This window comes from Mauremys reevesii, linkage group 12, assembly GCF_016161935.1.
Source record: "Mauremys reevesii isolate NIE-2019 linkage group 12, ASM1616193v1, whole genome shotgun sequence".
Taxonomy (NCBI): Eukaryota; Metazoa; Chordata; order Testudines; family Geoemydidae; genus Mauremys; species Mauremys reevesii.
Window position 1 is genome coordinate 44,930,053 of NC_052634.1, and position 21,004 is coordinate 44,951,056.

The 21,004-nt window shown below is 55.6% G+C and overlaps 5 non-coding genes and 1 pseudogene across 5 annotated transcripts; 4 read left to right on the top strand and 2 right to left on the bottom strand.

The window, feature by feature from the left end:
* The window catches only part of LOC120375436, a 648,226-nt pseudogene that overhangs the window by 548,930 nt on the left and 78,292 nt on the right, over positions 1–21,004 (bottom strand).
* TRNAS-GCU lies at positions 145–226 on the top strand. The gene has a single exon. It is a non-coding gene; the product is annotated as a tRNA-Ser (tRNA).
* On the top strand, positions 7,990–8,071 carry TRNAS-UGA. Its single transcript has one exon. It is a non-coding gene; the product is annotated as a tRNA-Ser (tRNA).
* On the top strand, positions 10,485–10,557 carry TRNAK-CUU. The gene has a single exon. It is a non-coding gene; the product is annotated as a tRNA-Lys (tRNA).
* Positions 20,041–20,113, bottom strand: TRNAA-CGC. Its single transcript has one exon. It is a non-coding gene; the product is annotated as a tRNA-Ala (tRNA).
* TRNAI-AAU lies at positions 20,226–20,299 on the top strand. The gene has a single exon. It is a non-coding gene; the product is annotated as a tRNA-Ile (tRNA).

The window sequence follows — 21,004 nt, forward strand, 5'->3', positions numbered from 1 at the left end:
CTGAAGTCTTTCCCCCAGCTCCTCACTAGATGTGAGGGGGGGAGCTCATTCAGCCCCTGCTTCCACTTAGTATTTAAAAAGGCCTTATTGTCCCTAGCTCTGCTGGCCTTAGATTTCTCCTTCTGTCCTTTTTCTAACAGCTCAGATGAGGTGGCCGAGTGGTTAAGGTGATGGACTGCTAATCCATTGTGCTCTGCATGCATGGGTTCGAATCCCATCCTCATCGGGTGCGTTTAGTTTTCACCCCTCCTTTGTAGACAACCATCTCCCCTTTGGAACAATGACAGATCAAACAATGTTGCTTCTTGCAAACAAAACCTTCTCAGAAACTCAGAACTCCCTTGCTTTAAATAAAATGTCTAAATCCCAGATTTCTTTAAAAAAGAAATTCTCTGGTGCTGTATTTCTTAGTTTTTATCTCAAGAGGTAACATCCTCATCTTCTCCCCCAAACACCCTGGGACCTGGCCAAATTATTAAAATACCCTCAACCTGAGCAAGGCCAGAGCAGTGAACCAGAGCTAGTGTCTAGGCCAAGCTGTTCTGAAGGAGGCAACTCAAACATTTTCTCCCTGCTTCCCTTGGCAAGTTCTGACTGAGAAAACAAAATTCCCCAAACTGAAAATTTTCTGCTGAAAAATTAATACTAGTCTGTTTGGGGACTTTGGTTTGCAAGTATTATTGTTATTATTCTCTTCTGATTTCTGAATCAGTTCAGTCTTTGTCCTCCAGGTGTGTTTCCACCTGCTGAGTTGTGGGGGAGAGAGGCCAAGTCATGATGTCTCTTCCCCTCTTTCATAGTTTCTTCCAACTTGCTAGGAAGCTCCTTTGTTACCATGTGAGTCAAGCAGTGTCCATTGTCTCTGTGCTATCTTGGGCCTGGTCTACACTTGGACTTTAATTCGAATTTAGCAGCGTTAATTCGAATTAACCGTGCACCCGTCCACACCAGGAAGCCATTTAATTCGACCTAGAGGGCTCTTTAGTTCGACTTCGGTACTCCACCCCGACGAGGGGAGTAGCGCTAAATTCGACATGGCTATGTCGAATTAGGCTAGGTGTGGATGCAAATCGAACTTACTAGCTCCGGGAGCTATCCCACACTGCACCACTCTGTTGACGCTCTGGACAGCAGTCCGAGCTCGGATGCTCTGACCAGCCACACAGGAAAAGTCCTGGGAAAATTTGAATTCCTTTTCCTGTCTGGACAGTTAGAATCTCATTTCGTGGGTGGACATCGGGGCGAGCTCAGCAGCACCGGTAGCGATGCAGAGCTCTCCAGCAGAGGAGTTCATGTAATCTCTGAATAGAAAGAGGGACCCAGCATAGACTGACCGGGAACTCTTGGATCTGATCGGTGTGTGGGGCGAGGAGTCTGTGCTTTCGGAGCTGCGCTCCAAAAAATGGAATGCAAAGACCTACGAGAAGGTCTCCAAAGCCATGAGAGACAGAGGATACAGCTGGGATGCAACGCAGCGCCGCGGGAAAATCAAGGACCCCAGACAAGGCTACCAACAAATCAAAGCGGCAAATGGACGCTACGGAGCCTGCCACCACTGCCCCACCAGTGACCATGGACTCTGACGATGGGACAGTGTCGACGGACAGTTCCTCGGCGATGTTCGCGGACGGGGAAGATGAGGAAGGGTTTGTGGAGGACGAGGCAGGCGACAGCGCTTACAATGCTGGTTTCCCCGACAGCCAGGATCTATTCATCACCGTCACGGAGATCCCCTACCAACCGTCCCCGGCCATTAACCCGGACCCTGAATCAGGGGAAGGATCACTCGGTAAGTGCTTTAACCATGTAAACTTTTATTCTTAATATAACAGGAATCTGAAGTATGTGAAAACAAGGTCTCTCTATATATGGGGCTAGAACAGAAATCCTCCTGGGAGATCTCCACGAAGCTCTCCTGGAGGTAATCTAAAAGCCTCTGCAGGAGGCTCCTGGGGAGAGCTGCCTTATTGGGTGCTCCGTGGTAGCACACTTTTCCGCACGAGGCTTTCATGAGCTACTCAGGGAGCATTGCCTCCCCGAGCCCGGCTGCATAGTCCCCTAGTTTGTGCTGGCTTTCACGCAGCATGTGCTCTCTAACTCCTTCAGTGACCGTCCTCAGGGTGATCTTGCTCGGAGACTCCTGCATCTAATTAGGGGAAGTACTGTAATGTTACGCCTGGTCCTAAGTATTTTTAAAAAATCTCCAGACAGACGGCATAGCAGAGACTCAGCACTCTGCTGCGTGACGAGCGTAACGGAAACCCAAAGAATCAAATGGACGCTCATGGAGGGAGGGGGGACTGAGGACGCAAGGTATCCCACAGTTCCTGCTGTCTCCGAAAAGCATTTGCATTCCTGGCTGAGCTCCAAATGCTTCTAGGGTCAAAAACAGTGTCCGCGGTGGGTCAGGGCATAGCTAGGCAATTTACGCACCACCCCCCACCCCCAGAAGTGAAAGGGAAAACAATCCTCTCTTGACTCTTTTACATGTCACCGTGTCTTTACTGAATGCTGCAGATAGACGCGATGGTGCAGCTCTCAACACCAACATCCTTGCTCCCCCCATGCTATGGATGGTTGGTGGTACAATCGGATTGATATCCATGGTCATCATCAGCCTATTGGCATATGGGGCAGTGCGAAAGGACTGGTAACCATGCAGACTACCATCCGTTAGGTCAATCAAGGGTGCCTGGCCCTATTTTTTCCTGGTAGATGGTACAATATGGCTGATAACCATCATCATTATAGCAACAGGGGGCTGAGCTTCATCAGCCCCCACCCTTCATGTGTAAAGAAAAGATTAAATTGCCCCTGGACTAGCAGCAGGATGCTGGGCTCCTCTCCTCCACACTCCTTAATGTCCTATCTGGACTATCATAGCAACTGGAGGCTGCCTTCCACTCATTTCTCATTAACAAGTCACTGTGTTTTATTCCTGCATTCTTTATTACTTCATCACACAAGTGGGGGGACACTGCTATGGTAGCCCAGGAATGCTGGGGAAGAATGGAATGAACAGGTGGGGTTGTTGCAGGAGCACCCCCTGTGAATAGCATACAGCTCATAATCTATGCAGGATCTGACACAGAGCAGCTGGGCTCTCTGGTTCTCTGATACAGTGGTTCTCTAATACACTTGCCCATATTCTAGGCAGGACTGATTCTATTTTTAGATACCAAAAAGGAGAAATTGACTCAAGGAGTCATTCCCAATTTTGGCTTTTGCACCCTTGGTTAAGAGCAGCCAGGGGCACTTATGACAGCAGCAAATGGTGTAGCGCAAAAGGATTGGTAGCCATGCCCATCTTATTACCAATTTATGGTGTGGTAGATGGTACAATATGGCTGGTAACTATCTCTGCTATCATGCAAAAGCAAAAGCATGCTGCTGTGTAGCGCTGCTGGACCGCCTCTATCAGCGGCATCTGGTACACATACGGTGACAGGCACAAAAGGCAAAACAGGATCCATGGTTTCCACGCTGTGGCGTCTGCCGGTGCAATCCAGGGAAAACGGGCTTGAAATGATTGTCTGTTGTAGCTTTCCCGGAGGAAGGGATGGCTGACGACACTTACCCAGAACCACCCGCGAAAATGGTTTTTGCCCCATCAGGCACTGGGATCTCAACCCAGAATTCACAGAGACAGACTAGACTGTGTTCATTGTTCACAAACATTTATCTTGGCAAGGAATTCACTCCCTTTTTCCCATCACACAGCTTGGACTGTCTCCAGACCTGTCACAGCATCCCCCTCACAGAGGCTGGCAAAGATTAGGCGGCGAAATAAAAAGACACGGGACGAGATGTTCGCAGAACTTATGGGGTGCTCCCGAGACGACGCGGACAAGCAGAGCCAGTGGAGGGAGACCCTGTCTCTGTACCAGCGCTCACACAGCGAACGGGAGGAGAGGTGGCGTGAGGAAGACAAGCAGGCGACTCAAACGCTGCTTGGACTAATGAGGGAGCAAATGGACATGCTCCTGCGCCTTGTGCATGTTCTGCAGGACCTCCGGCAGGAGGACAGAGCCCCCCTGCAGTGTATCTGCAACCGCCCTCCCCCGCCAAAAAAGTCCCATACCCCCCTCAGCCAAAATAACCAGAAGGAGGGGTGCCAGAGGCCGTGTAAACTGTCATTGCACCCCAGCAGAGTGCTCAAGTACCGACAAGCTCTCATAGCCTAAATTTTGAGAAGTCCTTTCCTTCCCGCCTCACCCAAGCCCCCATCCCAGTTTCATCCCCTAACTGTCTAGTTGATAATAAAAAATACTTTTCTGTTAATTACTGTTTCCGTCATGTTCTTTTAGAGGAGACTGTGTTTGAAGGGGGGGAAGGGGGTTGGTAATGTGACAGGACAATCACCTTTACCAGGGTACAGACATGGGGGCAGGATCAGCAGCAGGTCACACACACACTGCAGTCAGTAGGCACCCTGGTCGGTATGGGAGGTGGTTTGCAGGTTCTGTGTGGGTGGGGGGGTATGTGACTTTGTAGCGGGGGAGGGGGGTTATAGATCTCATGCAACGGTCCCTGTCCTGGACCACAGAGCCATGCAGCAGAGGAATCTGTATCCGTCCTCCCCCGCCAAAAGGCCACATAGCCCCCGCACACAGAGTCCCAAAAAGGAGCGATGGCAGGCTCCGTTGAAACATCCAGTCTGGCACTGCAGACCGCTCTGGGAGCAGGAGCCTGTCATTCCTCGAGTTTACAGGCGGTCTTTACATCACTGCACACCCTACCCAGCACAGTCCGTGTCCCAGTTTCAACCCTGTAACGCAAAGTCATCAATAAAGAAACCTTTGTAAAGTTACAGTGGAACATGTATTTTATTTTTATTTTTAAACGTGTGTTGGAAGTTGGGGAAGCGGGGTGGGCGGGGTATGTAACTGCAGATGCTAGTCAACAGTCACTTGGTAAAGAAACAGGGGAAGGTTCAGCTTCTCTGTAAAGAAACTGTCACAGGTCACGCTGCTCACTGCTCGCTGGTACTTTAAGAGTTCCTTGTCGCTGTGCAAGGCGCCTGCACAGAGCTTCACGAGCCAGGGCATTAGCGGGTAGGCTGGGTCCCCGACGATCACTATAGGCATCTGCACATCCCCAAGACTTATTTTGTGGTCCGGGAAGAAACTACCTTCCTGCAGGCGTCTAAACAGACCAGAGTTCCTGAAAACACGCACGTCATGAACTTTGCCTGGCCACCCGACGTTGATGTTGGTAAAACGTCCCCCATGGTCCACCAGTGCTCGCAGCACCATTGAAAAGTAGTCCAATTTCTCAGCAGCTGACTGTGGAAGAGGTGGACGATAAGGTGCGAGGAGTTGACAACGGCCATAACTGCAGCGGGATCCGTGCTCAAAGTGCTGTGGCGCCCGCGCTGTCACTGAGCAGAAAAGTGCACTAACAGAGTGCCCGCAGGCGCTTTCAGGGAGGGAGGGAGGGCATGATTGATGGTTCAATGATGACAGTTACCCAAAACCACCCTCGACACATTTTCCCCCCAGCATGCATTGGGGGGAAATCCCAGAATTCAAATGGGCAGCGGGGAGTGCAGGAACTGTGGGATAGCTTCCCACAGTGCACCGCTTCCAAAGTCGACACTGGCTCCGTTACTGTGGACTCACACAGTCGAACTAGTGTATTTAGTGTGGATACACAACTTCGACTTCATAAGGTCGATTCCACAAATTCGAATTAAGTTGATTTGAAATAGTCTTGTAGTGTAGACATGTTCAGGAGCTCCGCTATATGGGGGTCCTTGATATGTATGTAAACACTCAACATTTCACTGTCCAAATGCATAAAAACCTAGCAAAGCTGTCCATCAGCTGAAATCAGTTCCAATCCTCTAAGTGTCAATTTATGTTTTCATCAATTAAACAAAGGTATCATATGAATGTACATTTGCAGATCCCTCTTCTCCAGGGGCTGTGCTGTGCAGATGAACAAGAACCACATCCAGCTGCAGTTCAGGAGTCTGATAACCAAAGAGCCAATAAATGTTCTGAGGGCTGGAGAAAAATGCCTTCTAGTGAGCTATTGAACGAGCTCAACCTGTTTAGCTTATCAAAAGAAGATTGAAAGGTGACTTCATTGAAGTGTTGAAGGGCCTTAATGGAGAGAAAAGATTGGGTATGAAAGGGCTCTTGAATCTAGTAGAGAAAGGCATAACAAGACCCAGTGGCTGGAAGGTGAAAAAAGACAAATTCATATTACAAATAAGACGCAAATATTCAACAGCGAGGATGATTCACCACAGGAAGAAGCTACCAAGGAAAGTGGTGGATTCATCATCTCCTGATGTCATTTAATGAAGACTAGATGCCTTTCTGGAATGTGTTTGCCCCAAAAGTAGCTATTGTGTCATACAGGAGGCCTGTGATATGCAGGGGGTCAGATTAGATGCTCTAATGGTCTCTTCTAGCCATAAAGTCAACTAATTTCTGTAAAACTGAGTGTAGCATTGGGAGCAGCGTCTGATGTTTTCCTGTCTAGCCGGCTTGCTTCCTAGAATGAACGCTCCTTGAATGGGGTGATCCACAGGGAGTAGCTAAAACCTCCAAAGTGCCTGGCCAGGGGCAGGACATTAGCACAGCAAGGGAGGGGTGTGGCAGTGACATCACAAAGGCCTTTTGCAGGACCTCAGACTGTTGGTCAAAGGTGGTGGGGAGGTGGTGACCTCACAGAGAGATGCTGACATCAGCCAGGCAGGACAGGGGCCAGGGGCCAGGGAACCCTCAGAGACCCCTGTTGTTTTGCTTCAGCAAGTCTCCTTCTCCAGGTCTCTCTTTGAGAACTGAGAGAGTATTCGGGTTCACGTACGTGAGCGCCAGGAGGTTTTCTCCTTCCCTTTTCCTGATTTTACTAGAAAACAACCATCCCTGTTTAGAAGGTAAGAGCCTCCTCAAGGTTTGAAACCTGTTCAGTCTGGTCCATCTGGTGACAGTTGAATTTTAGGCATGGAAAACACTAGCTTAAGAGGCAGAATTTTATTCCGCACCTGGGATTTTGTCCCTTAGAACCACTGGGGTCATTAGGGTTTGTCCTTTTTGTTTCACCTTTTCCTCCATCCATCCCTCCCTCCTTTCTCTTCGTCTCTTGCTTCTTTTGTCCTTTCACCTGTTCTCCTCCCAACACCAGGAGCTGTGTGTGTGTGCGTGTGTGTGTTGCGGGGGAGTGCTCTGCAGCTCCCACTGTGGGAGGTCCACCCAAAATGTGGGGCTGAAATAGTGCTCGGGCAGTGATCCCCATCAGTGACCTGGGCCATCCTTTGGGCTCTCTGGTGAGAACCCTTAGCCTCCCGTCCTGTCTCTACCCTGATTGGCTGAGCAGGGGGTTATTGACAGGGAGGAGACTCAGGTCCTTGCTGTTCTCTTTTAAGCCCAAGGAAATAAGTCATAACGTGTTATATGTTTGACAAATTTTGCTGCTTCGCTGCATTAATGGTCTCTGAGCAGTTCATGATTCTCTCTAACATTGCAGTTCTCCTCAAATACTTGCTGAATAATTACTGTGCACTGTTGTTGGTCTGGAGCTCATCTGAGAGCACTTTATTCAGGTCATTCAATGTGTGAAATTCAAGTTCTGATGGTTAGTTTGAAAATCAGGGCTCTTAGGTCCTATTCCCAACTCTGCCACTGGCTGGCTGTGTGACCTAAGACAAGTCAATTCTCCTTTCTCAGCCTTAACTTCTCCCTCTTTCAAGTAGGGATAATAATGATCCGCTCCTACCTACCTCACGGTGAGTGGAGGATGGGGATCCATCGGAGAGTGTCACTAAGAGTATCAGAGGGGTAGCCGTGTTAGTCTGGCTCTGTAAAAGCAGCAAAGACTCCTGTGGCACCTGGCTAAGCAAACAGAACAAACCCCAAATCCCCCCTGTGCTTTGGGAGCCAGGTTTGCTGTGAGAATCCTGTAGTTCAGATGACTTCACGCCTGGGCATTGGGATTATTTACCAGTTTCTCTGGCATTGGGGCAGTTTTGTGCTCACAGCTGTGATGGCCGAGTGGTTAAGGCGTTGGACTTGAAATCCAATTGGGTTCCCCTGTGCAGGTTTGAATCCTGCTTACAGCAAGGCTTGTGTTTTAGCCAGTCCCTCACCCGGGCAATACCTCTGTACAACTCCCTGAAACACTCTCAGTTCTCTCCCCAACCCAAGTAAATCCTGTTCTGCTCCTTTCATCGAGGTCCCTGGGACACCACCTCACACTGTGTCCCTGAGGGGTCAGGCAAACTCTCAGCGCCTGAAGCCTCTGCCACTCACCTGGTGCCCCATAGATCAGCCATAGCCCTGGTTCTGCTCCTCTCTCTAGAGTGCAAAAGGAGCCAAGTCAGCGACGCTACGGGGCTGCAGAACCAACAGAGAAAAAATAGGTGCTCAGTGCCCACTGGCAGCCAGCTTCCCCCCCCCCCCGCCACTACAGGCCTTGCTGACAAGCTCCTCCTCTTCCCCTTCAGCACCTCCCACTTGCCAGTGATCAGCTGTTCAGTGGGGTGCAGGAGGCGCTGGGCGGGGAGAGGGAGGAGCAAGAGACAGGAAGAGGTGGGAGAGGGAGAGGAATGGGGCAGGAGGGGACAGGGGTGGGGGCTTGGGGGAAGGGTTGGAGTGGGGGCAGGGCCTGGGGAGGAAAGGGGGGGATTTGTCACAGACCCCTCTAGGGCCGGCCCTGAAGGGACGCACTGACTATCACAGTGACACTACAACTGACCAGCCTTGCGGGGGAGGCTGAGGGAGATCCGCACTCACCAGGTCTCTTCTCTCCCCCACGGTGAGCCAGACACTGCTCTCTCCTGGCTCTCACTCTAGCAGCTGGACGCCAAGGAGCCATTTCCCCACAGGAAGTGCATTGAGTGCCCCTGTGGTGCTGGGGGGCTGGCGCTGCTGCTGCCTGTGGGGCTGGCAGGGGGGCTGATGTCTGCACAGACTCTCAGCTGCCAGGCCGGAGGGGGCACGTGGGACCTTACCAGACTGGCTCAGTGAAGACGTGGGGGTTGACACAGCAATACAGACGCTCTCCGCCCATGCAGCCAGGCAATGAGCATTTCCCACAGCCTGGAGCAGAGGGGGAGGCGGCAGCTGCTGTTCCAGCTCCTCGGGGACAGGCCCTGTCAGCCAACAGCCACTTCTTACTCCCCACAGCTAAGGGCGCCGGGTTCCTCCGGTGGGGGTGTGGAGCAGCCATTCGTTTTCCTGTCCTTTTCCTGTGCAACTGCTGACAAAAACATCCCAGACAGAGAAGCAACAGGCCAAAATACTACCATGTATCTGCCAAAGTATTTCAGTTGGGAGAGTGTTAGACTAAAGATCTAGAAGTCCTTGGCTCAATCCCAGGCTTTGGCAGACCCTTTCATCTCTCTTTGTGCAGGGGTGGCTTGTTTTCTGGGAGCACAGCAGTGCCTGCACCCAAGGAGAGTCCCTGAGCTTGGGCTCTGCAGTAGGAAAACATAGAATGGGCTTCTGCCCCTAGTTGGCCCACCTGACCTTTAACAAGGAGAGATGGGAGCTGCCTTTCCCAACACGGCAGGAAGAGAGTGAGAAAGGGTGACCCTCAGGAATGGTGCCAGAGAGCTGCTGGGCAGTGACAGGCAGGGATTGGGGATGGAAGCTCCTCTGCGCAGCTGAGCAAGGGCAGTACCAGGGAAGGGGCATCTGTAAAAGTGACCCAGCAACACCTCTCCTCCTCTGGGCACCTAGAGCAGAGCCGTCTGGGAAGGGAAGGCTTAAAAGCCACAGAGCAACTGAGGTCAGGGCTAGAGGAGGGCAGGACCATGCCTATGTGTGGCCTTCAGACAGGCACAAAAATTCCCAGCCAGGCTGCTCCCTGCCATGCCAAACGCCCACTTTCTTTGGCAAGTCAGGAAGGGCAAAGGCGAGACTGGAAGCACCTGGGGCTCATGCCCCAGCCTTTGTGACGCCTGACCCCCCAACTCCTTCCCGGGGCTCTAGCTGAAGCCAGAGCATTGGCCGGAGCGGCCAAGAAGAGGTTCCAGACCTGAAGGGAGCAGGACGTTCAGCACAACGGTAAAACTGCAGAAACACAACCACCAAAGGATTTAAACCCTCAATCTTCTGATCCACACTCAGATGCCTTATCCATTAGGCCACATGGTAACATGACTAAAACCACTCCAAGCACTTCTTTGGAAAAGGCAACATTGTGTTTCTCAGGTCATCTGCTGAGGGGGGCTGAGACTCTCTGGGCACAAGAAGTCGAGTTCCCAGTGACACGTGAGACTTAATTCTATGGGTCTAGGTGAAGGGTTTTGACAGGGAGGCTCAGGCATGGGGGATTGGGGTGCAGCGGACGGACCAGCTGTCTAGGTGTGGAGATGTAGTCACATTGAGGCACAGGAGGGAGGAGGAGGAGGAATCCTGCTGACAGGCAGTGGCTGTGCAGAAAAAGAGGAGGGGTTCCTGGGACTTTTTTTGCCTCTCTTTTGCCTGCCTGCTCGCTCTTGTGCTGAACGGTGAAGATGGTCTCAACAAGCTCAGGTAGCTCAGTTGGTAGAGCATCAGGTTCTTAATCTGAGGGTCCAGGGTTCAAGCCCCTGTCTGAGCACTCAGCTTTTAAGTTGCCTTGTGTGCCAGGAGCCAAATGATTCCTGGTGCTGCCCACCAGCCACATGCAGATTCCCACAAGCTGTGGCCATTTCCTGGAAAGGTTCCTTTCCTCAGCAATCAGGAGAGAGGCCACATCCACAGGAGCAGGCCTAGAACACAGTGTCTCTGGCTGGCAGGAAGTGCTGTGGGGCCAGGTGCTGAGAAAGCCCAGAGGGGGAGCAGCAGAGATGGGGGGAAGAGAGACAGAGAAGCAATGAGGACAGAGCACAAGTGTACAGGGGGTTCAGGTCTGGCTATTGTGGGGAACTTCCCTGGTTTATACACAACCCTGGTGCAATTGGCAGGTGGAAGGATCTGAGTCCCCACCCTTACCCAGAGGCTGCCTGACCCCAAGGACGCTCTTTCTACTCTCCTGTGTGGCAGAGACCTCGTAACCCCAACAAGGCTGGGCCCAGGAATCCTGGGGTTTGATGACCCCAATCGTGTCATGCTCACTTGAACAGGGCTACAGTGTCTCCACTCTGGGCACTTCCCTGACCCACTCCTCAGTGCATGTGCTTCAAGCAAACACTATTTATTACCCAGCAATCAATGTAAAACATAAGGAAAGATGGGAAAGGAAAACACGTCACCCTGTTCTGTGGCGCAGGGACATCACAACCAGCATCTCTGGAGGGTCAGGGCAGGTCACAGTCTCTCCCTCACATGTCCCAGGCCTCCTTCCCAGGCCCTGGCTGTGCTGCAGGGACACCACGGGCTGGACACTTGCTCTGGCAGTGGCCACATGCTCTAGGTGACAGGCCCCTTGTTCCCAGTGTCAGCCCCCATGTAGGGGATATGATCCCCCCACCCCCAAAAGTCTGGCCTGCAAGATCTCTTGACCGGTGGCATCTCCTTGCACTGGGCCTTCTGCCCAGGGTCCCCTTCCCTCTCCCACGCTGCTCACTGCACCCACCTCCAGCCCCAGTGCTGCTGCGGCTCTGCCTCCAGCTCCCTGGGCTGCTCCTCTGGCTCCGCTTGCTGCAGCTCTTCTCCCAGCACAGATCTGCTCCCTGGGCAGCTTCTACAGCTCGTGCTGCTGCGGCTCGGCTCCCAGCACAGATCTGCTCTGGGTCTCCCTGGCTGGTGCAGCTCTGCTCCCCGGCTCTTCTCGGGCTCCTGCTTTCTCCTTAGCTCCGCCCCACTCTGGCCCAGGCAGCTCCAGCTCCCACGGAGGATGGGACCCCCTGGCCTGGTGATTCCCTCATTACACTGCCTGGCCTCTCAGTGCGGCTAACTTGGAGCTTTGGCCTCTCCCCATTGCCCCTGGGGACTGTCAGTCTCAGGGTCCTGATTTCCCATTGGCCCTTCCCCCTTCTATTGGGACTGGGAACTAGGCAACCAAACCCCCCACTAAGTTTTAGTAAGGGGTCAACAGTCCCTTACTCGAGCCAGCCCCGTGAGGGTCACCGATGCACAAACACAGCAGCATGAGCTGGTCCCATGGTGTAATGAGCAGCACTCAGGACTCTGAATCCTGCACTCTGAGTTCAAATTTCAGTGGGACCTTGTGCTGGCTTGTGGTGAAACCATGAAGCTCACAGTGCTCAACTTTCCTGTCTCCAGCTGTGCAAGAGCAAATCTTTCCCCTCCTGCTGGGTGACTTGCCCACTGGAGTTGGGTCGTGATGGCCAAAATTGGTTGGGGCTCTAGAACTTGTTACCCTCATGCCTGTGGTTGGGATTCTTGCTGCTTCACATGAGGCCCACAAGTTTGGCCATTTTGCTTGCAGCCACGTTACCTCTTGTCCACATGGCACTTGAAGAAAGGAGGGTCAGGGCCAGGCTTCATAGTCAGGGCTAGGCAGGAGGGAGGCAGAGTCCCAGGCTGGAGCCCAGCACCTCTTCTCCTCTGGGCACCTAGAGCAGAGGTGGCTGGTGCTGACAGCTCCAAGTGAAGGCTTAAAAGCCACAGAGCAACTGAGGGCAGGGCCAGAGGAGGGCAGGACCATGCCTATGCATGGACAGCAGACGGCCACAAAGACACCCAGCCAGCCTGCTCCCTGCCATGCCGAACCCCCACTGAAGACGTGCTTAATCCACTTGCTGATCAGGAGGAAAATCTGTGTGAGAGGAGAACTCACTTGGCTTGGAAGGAGCGAGGAAAAAGAGTGAGTGAAAAAAATAACCAGCGAGTGAGAGAGAGAGTGAAAAGAATGTGAAAGGCAGAGAAAGAAATAAGGGAGAGAAAAAAACATTAGAAAAAGAAGGAAAGAAAGGAAGAGCGTGAAAGGTAGAGGGGAAAAAAGAAAGCAAGAACATACAAGCTAGAGAAGGAAAGGAATGAAAAGGAATGAATGAACCACAAGCGCTAGTTGAAGCTGGAATGGGAGAGTCAGAGAAAGGACAGACTGACCTGTTAAGTAAGGTTACACCCGATTCTCCATGTTGGGGGCACAGGCCTCCAATTTCCGTCCTGGCCCTGCTTGGGGGGTCCATCCACAGGTGCCTATTGGAACCCCCATGCTCCGAGGAGGGGACAAGCCCACCCCCATACCCTCCCCTCGGGACACGGGCTCTCCCCAATCATGACTCCCTTCCTGCACGCTCCTGGGAAGGAGCTGGGGGGAAGGAGTGTGCTGAGCAGCACCGTGGGTGTCTCTCTCTGGGGCGAAAGAGAAGATATTTTTAGTACCAGAAGGAAAGAACAGGGGGTGGGGGCATTTGTGAAGCCGGGGCGCACACCAGAGAGAGGAACTGAACAATGCCCAGCGTGAGCCCAGTGCCAGTTGGAGCCGAGATGCCCGTACCTGGAGGACCATCTCCAGAACCTACCATGATGGTGCCGCTCTCACACTGACCTCCCCACCGAGACATCCCTGGACGAGGTGAGGTGGTGCATTGGCAAAGGGGGCGGATTGAGCAGGGTTCTGTGTGTGTGTGTGTGTGTGTGTGTGTGTGTGTGTGTGTGTGTGTGTCTAATTTTGGGAAGTGACGTCACAAACTGCTGGGGCTGGTTTCCTATTGATGTGACCGATTTTTGCAAAGCTTCCCCCCACCCCCATCTCCTTTTGGCACTAGGGCTTTCTGCGCTGCCATTGACAAGGCAGAATCAAGGCCCCCGTTGTGCCGGGGGCTGCACAGACACAGAGACAGTCCCTGCCCCAGCTGAGATCAGTGTCCCATTGGGCCAGGCGCTGCCCAGACACAGCGAGAGACAGGCCATGCCCCAGAGAGTTTACAGGCTCCACACCCAAAAAGTGGGAGAAGAAACAGAGGCCCAGGGTCTAACAGCAGCAGTGAAAGTAAAACCCAGGACTCCTGGCTCCTCCTGCTCTAACCACTAGACCCCACTCTGCTCCCAGAGTTGGGGACAGAACCCAGGAGACCTGGCTCCCCAAAAGGGTGGGAGTGGGGTCTAGTGGTTAGAGGACAGGAAGATGGGTGTCAGGACTCCTAGGTTCCAGTCCCAGCGCTGGGGTTAGAGTGGAGTCTCATACGTTAGCACAGGTGGGGCTGGGAGCCAGGACTCCTGGGTTTTTCCCATCCCCCCCCCGAACCATCTTGCACAGCAGGAGGGGGCTGGGCAGGAAGTGATGATGGGGTGAAAACTACCAAGAAATGCAAATCCTGGAAGGAGCCTGTGCCAGGAACCGGGTGGTGCAGAAACCACGGCCCCCATCCCATCTCTAACCCCCCCTTGGCTGGCACTGGATCATGCCCCCAGTGCCCCCCCAATCCACCCCCTGTGAGCCCTGGGGGGCAGGGAATAGCCATGGTGCTGGGCCCCCCATCCAATTGAAGTATTCAGTGTTGCAGTGACCCAAGGTGTGTGCACAGAATGGGGATGGAGTGTGTGTGTGGGTGGGTGGATGGATGGATGGATTGATTTCTGCATGTATTTGTGTATGTGTGGTTTTCTGTAAGGGTTTTGTGTGTGTGGGGCGGGTGTTATTACAGCTGTGGGTGTTGTGTTTGTGGCTGTGCAAGTGTGTGTGTTCATGTGGCTGGATTTGTGCATGTGTTTGCATCTGTTAGCAGTTGTGTTGATGTTGGCTGGATTTGTGCGGGTGTTTGCATATATTAGCAAGCGTGTGTGTGTGCATGCTCTGCTGCCCTCTTTCGGCGCAACAACCATTTCTCTGTATGTCAGAGCCCCCATACCGTCGACCCCGGTGGTGATTTCCCCATCTTACAAGGGCTGGCTGGCCTGACCCTTCTCCCCTCTGTGGAGTGTGGCGGGGGCAGCAGCTCACCCCCTGTGGGGCAGGAGGGCCCAGCTGTGGGGCACTGGGCTCCGATGCACCTGGAGAGCAGCTCAGGTGAGGTGGGGCAGGGCATGTGGTGTCCGTTCTGCGTTGCCTGGTGCTGGGCCATTGCACAATCCCCAGCCACGCCGCACAGCGCACCCCGAGAGGGGGCAGGGGGCCAAGCAGATGATCCAGCACGAGGGGGAGAGGATGTGTGGTTGGGGGGAGGAAAAGCCTTGGGCTGCACTGGGGGAGTGCAGAGCAGGGGTGACACCCAGAAACCTGCAGCAAAGGGATGGACAGGTGGGGTGGGTGGATAGAAGAGGCAGCGGGACTAAAATCTAAAAGGGGAGTGTGGAGTCTAGTGGTCAGAACGGGGAGGGGGCTGTTCTGAATTCCTGGGTTCTATCTCCAGCCCTGGGAGGGGAGTGGGGTCCAGTGGTTAGGGTGTGTGTCGGGGGGAGAGCCAGGACTCCTGGGTTCTCTCCCTGGCTCTGACTCTCTCTTGTGCAATCCCTCGGCAGTTACCCAACTCGCCAGCTTGTGGGAGCGAGGGGCTGGGGCCGGGTTGTGACACGGCCCAGAGTCCCATACTGCCCCTTTGTTACCCAACCCGGGGCAGGGTGGGGGATGGCCTGGGAGACCCGCTAAGAAAGGCGCTTCTGGTGGGTCTGTGTGTGGGTCACGCTGCCCCCTGCTGGATAGACCCCTCTAGGTCAGAACCAGTCTCAGCCCGGGTCAGACCCTGGGAGCCCAGCCCCCTCTGTCGCCATGGCCATGTCTATTGGTCTCCTGGGAAGGTCCATTCTCATGGGTAGCTGTCCAGTGGCAGTGAGTTCCACAGGCCTCGGCACACGCTGTGTGGGGCAGGAGGCCCTTGTGTTGGGAGCAGTGGGAGTGAACTGTGTGCGGTTGTGCCTCTGAGCACAATTGTGAATATTCTGGTGTGTGTCTGTGATTGTGGCTGGGGGTGTGATTGTTTCTCTCTTTGGGGGTTGGGCTAGCATGCCCCTCTGGGTGTGTTGTGTGTGAGTGTTCTTGGGACTGAGAGTCCCTTTGTGCGTCAATGTGTGTGTGTGTGTGACTTGCTGCAGGATACAAAATCCTGCACAGCCACCACACACACACACACACACACACACAGAGCAGGGCTCAGCCCCACCAGCAGGGGGCAGCAGGGACACACACGTCTCTCCTGGGCCAGCTTGGACAATTTCCCATCACGACCCGGCACAGTGCTGGTGCCCCCACACGGGGGTGGGCAGTGACCGGGCGGGGGGGGGGGGCAGATGTGCTGGATTCAGAAGGAAGCACTTTGGGAAAATCAGTCACGGCCCTTAGCATAGCTGGGACACAGACCCAGTGACCCCTGCACCACCCTGAGAGGGGAGTGGGGTCAAGTGGTCAGAGCAGGAGGGGGCTGGGCAGCAGGACCCCTGGGTTCCATTGGGGAGACTGTTTTTTCTTGTGCTTCCCTCCCTAGAGATCCCAGCCCAGCCCCCTAGTGGAGAGTGAGCGGGGGAAGTTGCTCTCCCACTTCAGAAACATGATTCAACCCCCCCCTCCAACCATGGGCTGTGACATCATGGACCTCCCTCTCCCCAAGGCAGACAATAGAAGCCCCGCCCACCAGAGAAGGCGGGGGGGGGGTTAGTTGCACCCACAACAATCCCACTCATGGTTGCAAAAAACCCCCACATCCCCACAAACCACTGCTAGGACAGGATCTGCTGCTTTCTTTTCACCACGAGCCGCTCCCCGCCAGGCACCACACCCCATTCACACGCCTTTGGTCAATATGCAGCTCAGTAGCAATCACTGCCCCGAAGTGACTCCGGTGCAGGCACCCACAGCACGAACTCCCCACACCGGATTCTGTCCACACGCAGAGAATTCTCTCCGCCAGGCTCCTTCGGTTCCTCTCGCTGCTCCCCGACCTGCCGCCAGACACTGCTCATCTGCATAGCCCCGCCCATGGACACGTGACACCTTCTGTCCTTTTGGTCTCCAGTGAATGAGTCGCCTGCAGAGAGTGAACACGTCAGCGTACGTCACAGCCCCAGCGCACGTCACAGCCGCTGGGCGGGGATTGTCTGTGAGCCCCGCGCTGGGGGCGGGGCTTCAGGGAGAGACCCAGCCCCATAGACAGCCTGGGGCAGGGAGATATTGGGGGAAGGGATGAGGGGATGGGGGGAGAAGGGGGGAGGGAGAGACCCACCCCCATAGACCTGCAGGGGCAGGGGATCTTGGGGTCAGGAGGGGAGAAGGGGGATTGGCAGAGACCCAGCCTGGGGTGCAGGAGAAATGGGGGTGGGGTGGAGGGAGACATGTGGGGGTGGGGTGTGTGAAATGTTGGTCCAGGGACTCTGAGTCACTCCCAGGACATGCTGTGCAGGGGGGAGCACAGGGGCAGGGAGAGAGACCCAGCCCCACAGAGCCCCAGAGGGATATGGGGGGGCAGGGGACGGGATGGATGGAGGAGACACCCATCTCCATAGACCGCCAGAGGCAGGAAATGAGGGGAGAAGGGGGGAGGGAGGGATCCAGCCCTATAGACCTGTAGGGGCAGGGAGATATAGGGGGCAGGAGGGGAGAAGGGGGGTTGGCAGAGACCCAGCCCGGGGTGCAGGGGAAATGGGGTGGTTTGGAGGGAGCTGGGGAGAAGAGACACAGGGCAGGACACATGTTGGGACATGGAAACTGACTTACTCCGAATACATGCGGAGCAGGGCAGGGCGGAGGCAGATCATGCTGGCCCCAGGGTAATTTCGGGCGGTTCTGATTCCCCACTCAGCCGGGGGGCTCCCCTCTGGGCTGAGGAGCCCTGGGGTGGGCGGGTGCAGGGGCATAGGCGGCAGGTTCGTATAATTTTTGGTGGGGCCCAAAATGGTGTGTCCCCCCCCCCGCTCTCACCCTGTAAGCTGATATAAAATGAAGCTACAATGCGTCAGCACTACAAGATTACAAGGGTCAATTAAAAGTGGAAAGTCAGAAGCAGCACTTGCCTGCTTTAATATACAGTATTAAATTTTGTTGCACCTGTTGTGACAAAGTGGGAATGTTCTTAATGTTTTCTCTGAATACTGTGTGGGTGCCTCAGTTTCCCCTGCAAAGTGCCAACTGACGGTGTTGGGGACAAAGAGATCAGGTGGCCTCCTTGTCCGGAAGAGACACAGAGGCCAGAGGAGGGAGTGTCAGTTTGGAGCTGGCTGGGGAAATCGGGAGAGGCCCAGAACTTGGGTCTGGGCTCCCCACCCCCCAAGATGGACCTGACTGAGGGGTCCTGTTTTCTGTACCTACAAGCTCTGTTTTAGACTGTGTTCCTGTCATCTAATAAACCTTCTGTTTTACTGTCTGGCTGCTGGCAGCCGAGGACCTGGAGAGCCCCCTGGACCTGCTGCTCTTCAGCCTCACGGTGCCCTGGCCCAGCCCCGGCAGGAGGGAAGGCAAGGATCTCCGGCTGCGGGGCTACCTGCTCAGCACCGACGAACCCAGCTGGCTGCTCACCTCCTCACACACTCCAGGAGCCCCTCGCCGCCATCGCAGCCCGGGCTCGGCTCCAGGGGACCCCGTTTCCGTCCCTCCCCAGCTCCTCACACACACTGGGTAGGGCCGCCCAGAGGATTCAGGGGGCCTGGGGCAAAGCAATTTTGGGGGCCCCTTCCATAAAAAAAAGTTGCAATACTATAGTAACATGTATTTGGAAATGTAAAAAATAACTAGTGAAAATTAATTTGTAATAATTTGAAAATACACCAAATACATTATTTAAAAACATTAAATGCTTTACTGGTCTGTCTACATTTGCAATTACATAATGGGCTGTTGCTGGGTGATGGTTGGTGCCAATGGGCTGTCACTGCCTGGAGGTGGTGCTGCTGTTGCCCAGGGCTGGGTGGGGAGCTGGGCTCTGGGGGGTGCCTGGCTCACAGGGGCTGGGCTCAGGACTGTGGGGAGATGGGGTCGGAGGTTGTCTGGCTCAGAGGGGCTCGCCTCGGAGCTGGGGTCAGGGCTGTGGGGGGAATGGGTACAGGGGGGTGTCCGGATCAGAGGGGCTGGGCTCGGAGCTGGGGGTCAGGGCTGTGGGGAGAATGGGGTCAGGGGTGTCTGGATCAGAGGGGCTGGGCTCGGAGCTGGGGGCAGGGCTGTGGGAGGAATGGGTACAGGGGTGTCCGGATCAGAGGGGCTGGAGCTGGGGTCAGGGCTGTGGGGAATGGGTACAGGGGATGTCCGGATCAGATGGGCTGGGCTCAGAGCTGGGGTCAGGGCTGTGAGGGGATGGGGCCGGGGGTGTGCCCACGTCCGAGGGGCTGGGCTTAGTGATGGGGGTCAGGGCTGGGTGGGGAGGATGGGTTTGGGGGGGTGCCCACCTCAGAGTGGCTGGGCTTGGAGCTGGGGGACAGGGCTGGGTGGGGAGGATGGGTTTGGGGGGGTGCCCATCTCAGTGGGGCTGGGCTTGGAGCTGGGGGTCAGGGCTGGGCCTGGGGGGTAATGGGGTCGGGGGGTGCCTGACAACCACCTCCCTGAGACCCCCCCAATCCAACCCCCCTTCCCTGGCCCCTGACCGCCCCTCCCCCCACAGAACCTGTGCCCCCTCCCTGCCCCCTGAGTGTCCCCGGGACTCCCTGCCCCTTAGCCAACCCCCCGGCCCCGGCTGCTTACCCCCCGCTCACTGCGCGCCTGGAGAAGCGGCCCTGCACAGCGCTGCAGCCGCATGGCTCCCGGAGGGGGCTGAGCTCTTCCCCGCTCAGAGCCGCGTGGGGAGGGGAGGAGCCGCTCGGCCCGGAGCTCCCAGACCCGCCCCCTGACCACGCGGCTCTGAGCGGGGCGGAGCTTAGCCCCGCCCCCCCCAGCCAAGCTGCTGCTGCTGCGCTGTGTAGGACCCGGGCGCGAACAAGCGGAGGAGGAGCGGCCCGTCCTCTGCAGCCAGGCGGGGCCGCGCTACCGGTAAGGGGCCATCCCTCTCCCCCAAGCGGAGCCGGTAGCGCGGCCCTGCCCCGGCTGCAGGGGACGGGCCACTCCTCGGCTCACAGCGGCAGGATGAGCTGGGGCCCCAGCTCTAGGCACCAGCTTGTTTTGCTGGTGCCTAGAGCCGCCCCTGCCGGGCAGGGAGGGGGGAAGCTCCAGCCGTGGCAACAGTGGTGGCGGCCGCAGGTGCGCTCCAAGCAGGGGAGAAAACATTGGCGGGGCAGAGCCCCTGCTTGGGAACATTCCTGGGGCTAAAGCCCCAGATAAGTCGGCGCCTATGGCCCCTGGAGAATGCGGGCATTGATCCCGCTGCCTCTCGCATGCGAAGCGAGCGCTCTACCACTTGAGCTAATTCCCCTACCTTGGCAAGTGCTGTCTTGATCCATTCATTTGATAACGGAGGCCACATCGTTCCCCGCGCCAGCCGGTGACTCCTTCCAAAAGGGTCAGGCAAGAAAGGGCACCCTGTAGGCCGGCTAGCTCAGCTGGTTAGAGCGTGGTGCTAATAACGCCAAGGTCATGGGTTCAAGCCCCATGCTGGCCACTCGGGGTGCAGGAGGGAGAGGGTGGGTTATGGTCTTTTGGCTGACTGCTAGGGGTGGCAGAGGCCAAAACTAGGTGGGCCGGGAGCGGGCAAGAGCCCTGCTGGGCGCGGGCGCAGGCGCTGGGCAGGAGGAGGCTCCGGACACCTCCTTGGGCTCTCCTCCCTGGGCTGCTCGCTCCGCCTGCTGCCTGAAAGGAACTTGGGCCTGGGGAGGAGACGGGTGAGCCCGGCCGGCTGCCTTCCAGGCTCATAGGAGGCCAGGCTTGAGCTGCCCGCCCGTGAAGCCAAAATCGCAGGCCTGCCGGCTCACCCCCATCTCCACAGAGGGTTGACCTGATGGCCCGAATTCTTGCCGGCCGCCAGCTCCACCCAAATGGACCCGACGCCGGATCACGCTCCCCAGCCCAAGCCACAGAGGAAGGCTTAATCCTCGGCACCCCAACCTAGGGGAGAGGCTTCACACTCCGCCGGCGCAGGGTGACCTTTGGGACTTCCCTGGACACCATCCTCCCACCGCCCACAGCCAGACCCCCCAAACCCACACTCGAGCCCACCCCTCCGACAGGAAGGAGCAGGAGGACCACTCCACCCAGGGGCACCACCACTCAAAGTCAGCTTCACTTGCTTTCTCTTCTACCCCTTTCCTCCCAAGTTATGCGCGCCTCACGGGAGCCGGCCCTGGGAAGACGCAGGCACGGCACTCTG